The 13,639-nt window shown below is 37.3% G+C and overlaps 1 protein-coding gene across 16 annotated transcripts in view; it reads right to left on the bottom strand.

The window, feature by feature from the left end:
• Positions 1 to 13,639, bottom strand: part of RABGAP1L (RAB GTPase activating protein 1 like) — a 734,005-nt gene that overhangs the window by 128,802 nt on the left and 591,564 nt on the right. Inside the window, exon 2 of one of the 16 annotated variants that reach the window (XM_077157058.1) lies at positions 5,490 to 5,533. The exons of the other annotated variants lie outside the window; for them this stretch is intronic. The gene's annotated coding sequence lies outside the window, so the exon portion shown is untranslated. The remainder of the gene's footprint in view (positions 1 to 5,489; positions 5,534 to 13,639) is intronic. 16 annotated transcript variants of the gene reach the window in all.

Raw genomic sequence — 13,639 nt, 5'->3', positions numbered from 1 at the left:
TATATCTGAGCACTCTATTCGATTCCATTGGTCGATATATCTATCTTTATGCCAATACCATGCTGTTTTGACCACTGTGGCTTCATAATATGCCTTAAAGTCAGGCAGCGTGAGACCTCCAGCTTCGTTTTTTTTCCTCAAGATGTTTTTAGCAATTCGGGGCACCCTGCCCTTCCAGATAAATTTGCTTATTGGTTTTTCTATTTCTGAAAAATAAGTTGTTGGGATTTTGATTGGTATTGCATTGAATCTGTAAATCAATTTAGGTAGGATTGACATCTTAACTATATTTAGTCTTCCAATCCATGAACACGGTATGCCCTTCCATCTATTTAGGTCTTCTGTGATTTCTTTTAGCAGTTTTTTGTAGTTTTCTTTATATAGGTTTTTTGTCTCTTTAGTTAAATTTATTCCTAGGTATTTTATTCTTTCAGTTGCAATTGTAAATGGGATTCGTTGCTTGATTTCCCCCTCAGCTTGTTCATTACTAGTGTATAGAAATGCTACAGATTTTTGAATGTTGATCTTGTAACCTGCTACTTTGCTGTACTCATTTATTAGCTCTAGTAGTTTTGTTGTGGATTTTTCCGGGTTTTCGACGTATAGTATCATATCGTCTGCAAACAGTGATAGTTTTACTTCTTCCTTTCCAATTTTGATGCCTTGTATTTCTTTTTCTTGTCTAATTGCTCTGGCTAGAACCTCCAACACAATGTTGAATAATAGTGGTGATAGTGGACATCCTTGTCTTGTTCCTGATCTTAGGGGGAAAGTTTTCAATTTTTCCCCATTGAGGATGATATTAGCTGTGGGTTTTTCATATATTCCCTCTATCATTTTAAGGAAGTTCCCTTGTATTCCTATCTTTTGAAGTGTTTTCAACAGGAAAGGATGTTGAATCTTGTCAAATGCCTTCTCTGCATCAATTGAGATGATCATGTGATTTTTCTGCTTTGATTTGTTGATATGGTGTATTACATTAATTGATTTTCTTATGTTGAACCATCCTTGCATACCTGGGATGAATCCTACTTGGTCATGATGTATAATTCTTTTAATGTGCTGTTGGATACGATTTGCTAGAATTTTATTGAGGATTTTTGCATCTGTATTCATTAGAGAGATTGGTCTGTAGTTTTCTTTTTTTGTAATATCTTTGCCTGGTTTTGGTATGAGGGTGATGTTGGCTTCATAGAATGAATTAGGTAGTTTTCCCTCCACTTCGATTTTTTTGAAGAGTTTGAAGAGAATTGGTACTAATTCTTTCTGGAACGTTTGGTAGAATTCACATGTGAAGCCATCTGGTCCTGGACTTTTCTTTTTAGGAAGCTTTTGAATGACTAATTCAATTTCTTTACTTGTGATTGGTTTGTTGAGGTCATCTATGTCTTCTTGAGTCAAAGTTGGTTGTTCATGTCTTTCCAGGAACCCGTCCATTTCCTCTAAATTGTTGTATTTATTAGCGTAAAGTTGTTCATAGTATCCTGTTATTACCTCCTTTATTTCTGTGAGGTCAGTAGTTATGTCTCCTCTTCCATTTCTGATCTTATTTATTTGCATCCTCTCTCTTCTTCTTTTTGTCAATCTTGCTAAGGGCCCATCAATCTTATTGATTTTCTCATAGAACCAACTTCTGGCCTTATTGATTTTCTCTATTGTTTTCATGTTTTCAATTTCATTTATTTGTGCTCTAATCTTTGTTATTTCTTTCCTTTTGCTTGCTTTGGGGTTAGCTTGCTGTTCTTTCTCCAGTTCTTCCAAATGGATAGTTAATTCCTGAATTTTTGCCTTTTCTTCTTTTCTGATATAGGCATTTAGAGCAATAAATTTCCCTCTTAGCACTGCCTTTGCTGCGTCCCATAAGTTTTGATATGTTGTGTTTTCATTTTCATTCGCCTCGAGGTATTTGCTAATTTCCCTTGCAATTTCTTCTTTGACCCAGTCGTTGTTTAGGAGTGTGTTGTTGAGCCTCCACGTATTTGTGAATTTTCTGGCACTCTGCCTATTATTGATTTCCAACATCATTCCTTTATGGTCCGAGAAAGTGTTGTGTAAGATTTCAATCTTTTTAAATTTGTTAAGACTTGCTTTGTGACCCAGCATATGGTCTATCTTTGAGAATGATCCATGAGCACTTGAGAAAAAGGTGTATCCTGCTCTTGTGGGATGTAATGTCCTATAAATGTCTATTAAGTCTAGTTCATTTATAGTAATATTCAGATTCTCTATTTCTTTGTTGATCCTCTGTCTAGATGTTCTGTCCCTTGATGAGAGTGGTGAGTTGAAGTCTCCAACTATTATGGTATATGAGTCTATTTCCCTTTTCAATGTTTGCAGTATATTCCTCACGTATTTTGGGGCATTCTGATTCGGTGCGTAAATATTTATGATTGTTATGTCTTCTTGTTTAATTGTTCCTTTTATTAGTATATAGTGTCCTTCTTTGTCTCTTTTAACTGTTTTACATTTGAAGTCTAATTTGTTGGATATTAGTATAGCCACTCCTGCTCTTTTCTGGTTGTTATTTGCATGAAATATCTTTTCCCAACCTTTCACTTTCAACCTATGTTTATCTTTGGGTCTAAGATGTGTTTCCTGTAGACAGCATATAGAAGGATCCTGTTTTTTAATCCATTCTGCCAATCTATGTCTTTTGATTGGGGAATTCAGTCCATTGACATTTAGTGTTATTACTGTTTGGATAATATTTTCCTCTAACATTTTGCCTTTTGTATTATATATATCATATCTGATTTTCCTTCTTTCTACACTCTTTTCCATATCTCTCTCTTCTGTCTTTTTGTATCTGACTCTAGTGCTCCCTTTAGTATTTCTTGCAGAGCTGGTCTCTTGGTCACAAATTCTTTCAGTGACTTTTTGTCTGAGAATGTTTTAATTTCTCCCTCATTTTTGAAGGATAATTTTGCTGGATATAGGAGTCTTGGTTGGCAGTTTTTCTCTTTTAGTATTTTAAATATATCATCCCACTGTCTTCTAGCTTCCATGGTTTCTGCTGAGAAATCTACACAAAATCTTATTGGGTTTCCCTTGTATGTAATGGATTGTTTTTCTCTTGCTGCTTTCAAGATCTTCTCTTTCTCTTTGACCTCTGACATTCTAACTAGTAAGTGTCTTGGAGAACGCCTATTTGGGTCTAATCTCTTTGGGGTGCGCTGCACTTCTTGGATCTGTAATTTTAGGTCTTTCATAAGAGTTGGGAAATTTTCAGTGATAATTTCTTCCATTAGTTTTTCTCCTCCTTTTCCCTTCTCTTCTCCTTCTGGGACACCCACAACACGTATATTTGTGCGGTTCATATTGTCCTTGAGTTCCCTGATACCCTGTTCAAATTTTTCCATTCTTTTCCCTATAGTTTCTGTTTCTTTTTGGAATTCAGATGTTCCATCCTCCAAATCACTAATTCTATCTTCTGTCTCTTTAAATCTATCATTGTAGCTATCCATTATTTTTTCTATGTTTGCTACTTTATCCTTCACTTCCATAAGTTCTGCGATTTGTTTTTTCAGTTTTTCTATTTCTTCTTTATGTTCAGCCCATGTCCTCTTCATGTCCTCCCTCAATTTATCGATTTCATTTTTGAAGAGGTTTTCCATTTCTGTTCGTATATTCAGCATTAGTTGTCTCAGCTCTTGTGTCTCATTTGAGCTATTGGTTTGTTCCTTTGACTGAGCCATATTCTCAATCTTTTGAGCGTGGACAGTTATCTTCTGCTGCTGGCGTCTGGGCATTTATTCAGATTTCTCTTGGTGTTGGACCCAGCAAGGTTGTAATATTTTTCTGTGAAATCTCTGGGTTCTGTTTTTCTTATCCTGCCCAGTAGGTGGCGCTCGTGGCACACGTTTGTCTGCGGGTCCCACCAGTAAAAGGTGCTGTGGGACCTTAAACTTTGGAAAACTCTCGCCGTCCTGGGGGGTTCGCTAGCCGAAGCGGCTTGAGCAGGCCCGGGGTCCGAAAGCAGGGAGGGTGTCCGAACGCAGGGAGGGTTGCTGGTCGCCGCAGCCAGGGAAAGAGCCCATCCGAATTTCCTAGTCGGCCCTGGGCAACAAGCGTGGCGGGAGGGCGCCAGCGGCAGCGGCCCGCCCGAGAGAGTGCACGTTCCCCGGGAGTCACGGGGTCACCATTCTCCGCGGCCTGGGGGTTTCCGATCCAATTCTCTCAGTTGGTCCGGGGGCTGCGCGTGGTGTGGGCGCCAGTCGCCTTGGTTTCAGGGGACCACCTCTCCAATTCTCCCAGCCGGCCCGGGAAGGGGGAAGGGAGTAACTCCGGCCGCTTGCCACCCCGCCCGGTAAGGCCCGCGCGCCTCGGCGATCTCACCCGAGCTGCTTCTCTCAGCCAGCCAGCTGTTCCAGGATGGGGTACGCTGTCTTTTTTATCTCTGTTGTGGCTTTGGGCGCTTTCTGTATCGTTTCTACTCCCCTAGTAGGTGTCCTGGAGAAGAAACTAAGATCCGCGCGTCTTACTAAGCCGCCATCTTCCAGGAAGTCCCGTTGCATTAATTTTGAGTAACTATTTAAATACTCCGCGCGGCGTAGCCGCCGACTCTACCACCCTGGCCGCTCCTCAAACACTGCAGAAGCGTCAACCCTCCGGCGTTCCTTAAAATACCGCTAAACAACATATTCTTAAACAGCCACCATTTAGTTGTTTTTTGTCCAGGTCGATATGTCTGGGTTTTATTCTCTTCGAGGGAATCCAAACTGAAGTTCCGTCATTTTACCAATATGACTCGAGTCCTCTTCTATCGGCTGGACACATGTGCCTCTAATGAGACTTTTCCTTGGTTCCTTAATATTGATTTGGAGTCTTCTTCTTCGAGCCCCACGTTGGGCACCAAATGTTGCTTCCTATTGAAATGGAGCTTGAAGGATATTAAGGAATGATTAGAAAAAAAGAAAGGAAGAAAGAAAGAAAGACACAGGCGGGCTCAGGGGGTCTGAAGCTTGAGTTTACTTCAGACAGACTTCAGACTATCTTTTCTCTTGTGACCACCCTTTCCTTTCCACTGTAGCATTTATCACAACTTACAACTATATTTTATCTTGTATGTCGTTATCTGCCCCTTCCATTATCCTGTAAGCTCTAGGAAGACAGGAATCTCGTCTGTTATGATTATTACTGAAGAGTACCTAACCCAAAAGATATAGTAGGTACACAATAAATTCTAAATATCTATTAAATAAAAGAATGAGTTGATGGAAAATAGTATGAGCATATTGATTTAGAGTAGTTTTAATTCTGTAAGTCACCAATAAACATTGGGAATATTTTAAAAATCTTAAATTTTGACTGCCCTCAAAAACTATACAGGATAGTGTAAGATTAATACAAATAATGGCGAATATAAGACAGGCAATAAGGAACAGACTCTCCTGGCTCTGCCATTTACTAGCCAAGTGGCCTTTGTTAGGCACTTAATTCTGTGCCTTAGTTTTCTGCTATCTAAAAATGGGGTCTATAACAGTACTTACTTCATGCTGTTAAGGTGACACTTAATGACAAACATGGTAGGCATCTAGGAAGAAGGATATAATTGTTGTTGTGGTTGTTATCATTACGAAGTTAATGTCGATCAATGTATCTTCAAACAAAAATGGAAAGTTGCATACAACTGGAAGGGAAAAGTATGTAGGGATAACAAGCAGTAGAAAGGACTTGGGGTTGCAGATATATCACCCAGAGGCGGGATAAGAATGAGTGAGGCAGAGAGGACTGGCTGCACAGGTACCCGTCTCTAGTAAGCAGACATCAGTTTGTGGTCAGGGGAGAAGGAATTGCTGGGGAGAGCCTAGGCGAGGCCTATGATTTCCTTCTACAATGTGGCTGGATATCTTTGGATCTTCTTTCAGGCTCAGTTAATCTAGAATAGTTGGTGACATTAGCCAAGTAGGCAAGATTAAATTGTATGCATCTTGGCAGCAGCAAGTACCTTGGGACATTAAAAGCAAGTTCTATAAAACACAGTTTTCCTGATAAATGCAACTCAACTCATGGATTCTATTTTTCAAAAAAACAAAGAACTAGATCTTTTCCATTTCCTTTTGCTTTTCTTCTCTTTCCAACTGCATTTTTCTTCAAATACCTTTCTTTTGTGCCGACTCCCTAACCCTCATCCCCAGGGTCTGGGATTAGTCTAAAATTAAGCATTAGAGTTTGAATTTGTAACATTGTACTGACTATAGCTCCGATTATTTTATAGGTAACAAGGTTTACACTCTTTTCTCCAGATGTAAAACTAGTTCTTTCCTAGTCACCCTAAAACTATACCCATGGCCCTCCACAGAAAATCTAGATTAAGATGAGATTAAATACCTCACCACAGAAAAGGTTTGAAGTTCTATCTGTTGGGATAAAATGACTAAAGCCAAACCCTGAGGTGAATTAGATAAGAATGGATTCACTGAGTTCAAAGAAAGAATCTGCTCACAGTAAAACACTGCACAGTTAGGTTGATATCATATGGGAAGCTTTCATTTGCTTCTACTTTAGTTTAAATTGGTCAGTAAGAGAGACAGAATATCAGTTTGTCCTGTTCTCTAACACAGGGCAGACTCATCCTATCCTCAGAAAAGTGTAGGACATTTAACTCAAAAAATCAATTACAATATTCAACCTTAACCTTCTTCCTGAAATCAGAAGATGTGATTCTAAAGAAAGGTCAGTTGCCACCCTAGCCTAGATATTTCTACTTTCTCAACTCAGAAAGGGAGACTTAGTCTCAAAAGAGTATTGAGTGCTGTTGTCTTCACATTTATTCTTCTCTTTCCTCTATTGTTTAAGCTGCCCATTCTTTTTAGAATCAATATTGTCTGTTAGACAACTAACATTCCAACTGAAAGATGTAAAAATCAATCAAAAAAAAAAAAAACTCAATTGTTTTTTTTCTCAAATCACCCCAAAATTCTTAATAGCCATAGGCAGAAAACTTTACAATTTGAGCCTTCCCTTCACTCCTGAAACCCAACTTTCTGATGCATGATAAAATCAGTATCATAGGCTGGATTTTCTTTGTAATTAGAAGATCTCTCTACCCAAATTTTATTAATAATTCAATTATTAACATTATTGTTTTTGCTATCAGGAACTTAAATTGATGTCAGGTTTACCCATTTACCTGTTTTTTGAAATTTTTTTTCTTTTTAATTGATAATGTAATATCAGCACATGGTAAAAATTCCAATTGTATAAAAGCATGTTATTAAACAAGAAGTATTAGTAAATGAAAGTCAGTGTTATTAAATTATAACAAAGTCTCCCTTCCCTACCAGATTCTCAGCCCTCTTATCAGAAACTATGTTAATGGTTTCCTATGTAATGAAACATGAATTTGTCATGTGTGTGTGTGGTAGATTTTTACAAGAATGGCTTCCAGTTAATCATGCCTCCTGGTATCCACTTCCCTGTGTGAATGTGACATGTGATTTGCTTTGGTCAATGGAATACTGACAAATGTGATACAAGAAGAGGCTTGATAACTACTAGTGCATTGGGTATTCCTCTCTTGGAAATCTGAGATCACTATGCTGTAAAGAAATCCTATATGAAAAAGCACCTAGAAAAAGAGGCCCGGCCCCAAACCATCTCAGTAGCTCACTGCTACCACGTGAGTGAATACAGGAGATCAGAAATAAACTAACTCAGAATCATGAGAAATAATAATTGCTATTTTGCATAGCAATAGATAATTGATACAATATGCAAGTATAAATTTGCAAATAAGTATTAATATTCCTTGAATTTAATTTATGAAGAATAAAATAGAACTGATACTATGAAATGCATAAAGGGAACTGCTTACCAAAACACAAAATAGATTCTGCTAGAGATTACAACTTCATATATAAAGAAGGAGCAGACTAGTCTTGTCATTTGGTATCCATATTAGCAGTATTTTGATCATACACTCTTATTAATTTAACATTTAGCCCATTTCAAAAGGCCAGGGCAAGCATGAGTAACAAAAAAATAGATTAATAAATAAATTATTAACTTTTGTGCACCAGAGGTCTTCATCATGGGAATAAAAAGAAACCCACAGAAAGGGAAAAAATGTTGGAAAACCACATACCTGATAAGGATTTAGTTTCCAAAACCTATAAAGAAATCCTACACTTAACAGTAAAAAGAAAATTAAAAAATGGTCAAAAGACTCGAATAGACACTTATCCAAAAAAGATATATAAATAGCCAAAAGAACATGAAAAGATGTTCAATGTCATTAGCCGTCAAGGTAATGCAAATCAACACCACAATGAGATACCACTTCACATCCACTAGAATGGCTACTATTTTAAAAACAACAAACAAGTGTTGGAATGGATGTGGAGAAATAGGAACACTCATTCATTGTTGGTGGGACAGTAAACTGGTACAGCCACTGTGGGAAACAGTTTTTCACTTCCTCAGAAAATTAAATACAGAATTACCGTATGACCTGGCAATCCCACTTGTAGGTATATACTCAAAAGAGTTGAAAGCAGGGACTTGAACATATATTTGCACAGTAATTATCATTGTGACATTATTTATAATTGCCAAAAGACGGATGCAACCCAGTGTCCATCAACAGATGAATGGATAAGCAAAATGTAGTATATGCATACAAGGGAAAAAAATGCAGCCATGAAAATGAATGAGGTTCTGATACAATCAATAATATGGATGAACCTTGAACACATCATGTTGAGTGAAATATGCTAGATACAAAAAGACAAATATTGTACGATCTCACTGATATGAAACAATTAGAATAAGTAAATCTATACAGTTAGAAACTTGAATACAGGACACCAGGGGCTGGGGAGAGCTAGAAAAGTGTGTGTGTGGGGGAATTAAAGCTTAATTGGTACAGAATTCCTGTTGATGATGATGGAAAATGTATGGTAATGAATGATGGTAACGGTTGCATAACACTGTGAATGTAATGGATACACTGAATTATAAATCTGAATGTGGTTAAAGGGGGAAATTTTAGGTTATATATATGTTACTAAAAGAAAAAAATTTTTTAAAGGCCATAACATATACATCTTAGCTTCAATTCTTTAACTGTTGTTACTGTAGACAACTGAAAAGTTTGTGTAAATGAGGCTTGAAAAAACTTTTAATATTCTGAAACTACTCACTAATGATGCAAAAATTTAATAGTTAGAAATAAGAAAAGGTATCTGGTTAAACCATAGCATCAAGGAAGAAAGCTGACCTTCTTCATGTCTTAAAGGTTTGTAAAAACGGAAAATTCACAAATCTGTATTTCATCATCCCTATAATCTACACAGTATGATAGAAACCTTCTTAAAAGTAGAATTAAGTCTAAGAAATTCAACTATTTCATTTTTCTGGACGGAAAAAAAACTGGAATATTACTTAGCTTAATACACGAGGATTTTTCTGTTTATTTCCAGAAGTATTTTTTAGGGGGGGATTTAAAGTTTAATATTCTTCATTCTACATGAACAGGAGTTGTTCATTGTATTAATATTTAATAAGTGACTTCTTTGAGACTGGCACTATGCTAGGGATTGGCTCAGGCAAAAGGCATCCAAAGAGGAACAAGACAGAATCACACTCTCGAGGAAGTCACTAAGGGAAATTGACTCAAAAGTGCTAATGGCTAGCATATTCTGTACACTAACTAGAACTGCATTGTGCTAAGTTTCTTGCTTATATTATTCCACATAATTCTTATGACAAACCTATTACACAGATGATATTCCCACTTTTACAGAGGAGATAACTGAAGTACAGTGAGTATAAGAAACTGTCAAAAGTTCACACTGCTAATAAGTAGAGAAGATTGAAGAAGAGCTGAAGGAAATTTGAATTCTAACAGCTTGGCTTTAGGAAACCATATTCTTAATCATAACACTAGTGCTCCGGTAAAGGAATTGCCATAGTCAGAATGACTAACAGCCTAGGTTCACAGAAGGGGTTATATTAGGACTGGATCTTGAAGGGTGAATAGGAGTTTGCACCACCACATGGCTGTCAGTGCCTCATACATACATGTGATTAGCTTAATTAATTCTTACAACAGGGTATTAACCTTATTTCATGATGAGGAAACTCATATTGAGGGAGATCAAATAACTTTCTCATGATCACTTTGTCAGTAAGACTAGGTGCTCAGTCAGCCAGAATTCAAACCTGGTTGATAAAATATTCCTGACTTGCCTGGTGTCAGCTCCTGCCTCTCCCAGACATTCCAAAGAGGGAAAGTGTTCTAGTCAGAAAGGAAGGATATGATGAGGCCAGGAGGGCGTGACATATTGGTGAAGGGAGGGAATGTGTGGCAAGCAGAGGCATGTGGGATTCATCCTACAGGTAACAGGGAGCCGACAGTGTTCTCTGAGCCAACAAGTGATAAGATGAGGGTGGTTTTCCAGGCAGAAACTTCGGAGGCAGTATGTAGGAGAAACCAGAGAGAACAGAAATGAAAAGCAGGGAGACCTGTGAAGAGGCAGCTATAACAGTCCCGACAAGCAGTGTCAGGGGTCTGAAGCATGTATCTTCAAGTCTCCAAGAAGATCCTACAATGTCAGACGATCTTTACATTTTCTTTCTTCATAGGGACATGTCTACCATCTCATTTCAACAGTGACTGTCCTAAAATTTGGTGAACTATTATACAAAAGGTTCTATGTAAATGATTTTAGAAAATAAACTAAGTCCCTGTGTTCCCATTAGTATTAAAATTATGTTGCTGCTTAAAATACTCATTCTATTATAATGCAATATAATCTTTCTTTTACCACTGTGTAATGTGCTAAGACACAACTTATTTACATGCACAACTCACTGTCTTTTTTTAAAATTGATTTAAAACATTATTTATTGATAAATCTTAACATACAAACATTCTTAATATACAAACATTCCATACATGGTGAATGATCAATGGCTCATGATAATTGCCTGTATTTTAAGAAAGAGGAATAATCAGGAAAATTGTAGTTTGGGGGAGATATACAATATAAAGGCAAAATTATGAGGAAGTTAATGCAATAAGATTGTGTTAGAACAGGGTATATAAGGGAAATTAGAACTTTTTTTGCTTTTTATTATTATTAATTTTTTAAAATTAAAAAAGTTTTTTTTATCTATAACTTTTAACAAGCTAATATGTGTGGTAGAGGAAATTCCTTGGCAACCAACAGGCCTGATGGATATAAAGAGTGGAGTTGTAAAGAAAAATAGGAACTTACAGACAACCTGAGAGTTTAGAAGAAAATGGGAAAACTTGGATATACTGACAAAAATAGGAAACTGTCATGTATATTGGATGCTGGAGGTACAGGTGAGGGTTGTCAAGTAAGATTCATGTTTAGAAGAGAACAATGCTTTAGGAGATATTGGAGAGAAGCTTGTGCTCAGTGATTGCGTGAAAGACACAAAGCTGAAGGCAGAACCAGAAACAAATGTACTGCCTCTTCAGGAACCAAATTAATGAGAGAGTTCAGCTTAAAGTTTTCAGTATAAAGAAGTAAGAGTTAGCAGAAGTACTCCCTAAGGGTAAGGGAGAGCAGCGGAACAACGCAGTGCTTGGATAGAGACTTCAACACAGCCTCGATGACACCCGTAAGTGTGTTGAACTTGTGCCAAATTGAGTCACTAAAGCTTCCTTTAGCCTAAACTATGTTAAGAAATATGTGTTTTACCACTTCACTATGTGGTATGTGTTCCAAGATTTCCTCACATTATAAATAATAACAATAAAAACAGCAAGCATCTTAAAGAGGCCATGTGACTTGTGTATTACAGCATTCTAGCTAACCATGAATAGCTATTTCTAAATGTGGACAGTGCCTGATTCTGGGCACCTGTAGCTATGATCTGTTTTCCCTGCTTTCAACTCTTTTGGAGCATTTCCAACATTTATATGTTTTCTTCATTGGGAATGGCAAAACAAAGAAAGCAAATCTGAGGCATACTAAAGATTATGAATGTTACTAGAAGCTTCAGAAGAGGGAAATGCTTTGAAATAGAAACTACCTCTTTATCAGTGAATTATGACATTTCTGTGCTCTATAACATAAACATGTTCCTGACAAAGGATTACGACACTTTAAACCAAATATTCTCAATCATGGTTGCTAATGTACAGGAAAGGAACATCACAAGATGTGATATCATCAAAAAATGAAACTTTTCAGGGGGCATATCAGGGCATAAATTTTAGACCCATTGAGATGTCAAAAGCTCATATGGGGCCCACTGCTAATTCAAAGAAAGCTTCTATTTGGGAGAGTACATTTAATAGCCAGCAATAAATAGCAAACAGAAATTAGAAGGTATTAGAGATAAAGTAAATTGCTTTTTTTTTTTTGGAATGGGCAGGCACTGGGAATCTAACCCGGGTCTCCAGCATGGCAGGTGAGAATTCTGCCTGCTAAGCCACCATGGCCCACCCAGTAAATTGCTTGTAATACAAATATTCTTTATAGTTTTGTTTTAGTTTGAAAGTTTTTTTTTATCAAACAGTTAAAACTCAAGTCTGTGGTTATAAATATGGAGGTTTTGGGGAGAGATATTAAATTTCTAGATGAACAAATTTGCCAATAACTTCTGTTAAAAGCATGATTTGTGAGAGGCAAGATCAAATTCTATTAATCTACTCTGGGAGAGTGAATACTTATCCAGCACAGCATACAGGTAAAAATGCTGAAGAAGAGCTTAGAATTTTCAGAGGTAAGTTGTTACCATGGTGATATTGGTACTAACTTTGGTGACTACCTCTCCAGCATAAGATGGGAAGACTATTTTGGTGTGTGAGGAGGAGGATGCCAGATCAGGACTCAGCTATAAGCTAGTAGGGTCCTCAAATTCCCTCTGATCTGATTGCCTCTGCCATTTTTACTTATTCCTCTTACAATGCGTTTCAAACCTGTGATGATATGATTAGAGTAATATGGTAGTGATGGTAGCACTAATACTAGGACTAAGAGAAGCAAATTACAGGTGCTGGCTGTGGATGCAAAGAAAAGCAACTGGTGCTTCCAATAATTAACCTACGCTCAGAAAGCAAAAAATTTGAGCACAGGGCAATATTATCTTCTCATGTCATTAAACTGTCTTTAAAACACAAGGTTTTTTTGTTTTTTTTTTTTTTTGAGAAAAGATGCTTTTCCCTTGGGTAACCACTACAAGTCATTAATCTTCTCCTCCACCATTCCTCCTGTTCATGGGGTGCAACAATTCTTTGTTCTCCTCCCTCCCTTCTTTTACGTAAGGTTTCTCAGTCCCCACACATCTGTTTTCTTCTCTATTAGTTAGACTCCATTTTCCCACTCCTGCTACTAACTCAACTCCCCAGCCCTGTGCTGAAGTGTGTTCAGCAACAACCAGCCTAGGAAAGGTACTGTTAGATATCCAGAACTTTTGTGAACCAGTTATTAAAGCATTGGTAGCTTAATATTGGCCATAGTAGAAGTAGTATTTACACCACGGATATTGGCAAAAGCTACAAATCAGGAAATCTACTCCACCCTCCCCACCCCCAACCCCAAGAGTCATTTTTTTAGCACACCATTTCCCAGCCTTTGCCTCATGCTGGCCAACCTCCAACAATATAGATCAGCAATTTTTTTTGTGTTTTTCCATTCTCTAAAACGTCTGTTTAAAA

This window comes from Tamandua tetradactyla, chromosome 4 (genome assembly GCF_023851605.1).
Source record: "Tamandua tetradactyla isolate mTamTet1 chromosome 4, mTamTet1.pri, whole genome shotgun sequence".
Taxonomy (NCBI): domain Eukaryota; kingdom Metazoa; phylum Chordata; class Mammalia; order Pilosa; family Myrmecophagidae; genus Tamandua; species Tamandua tetradactyla.
This window is presented reverse-complemented; position numbering and strand designations above follow the sequence as displayed.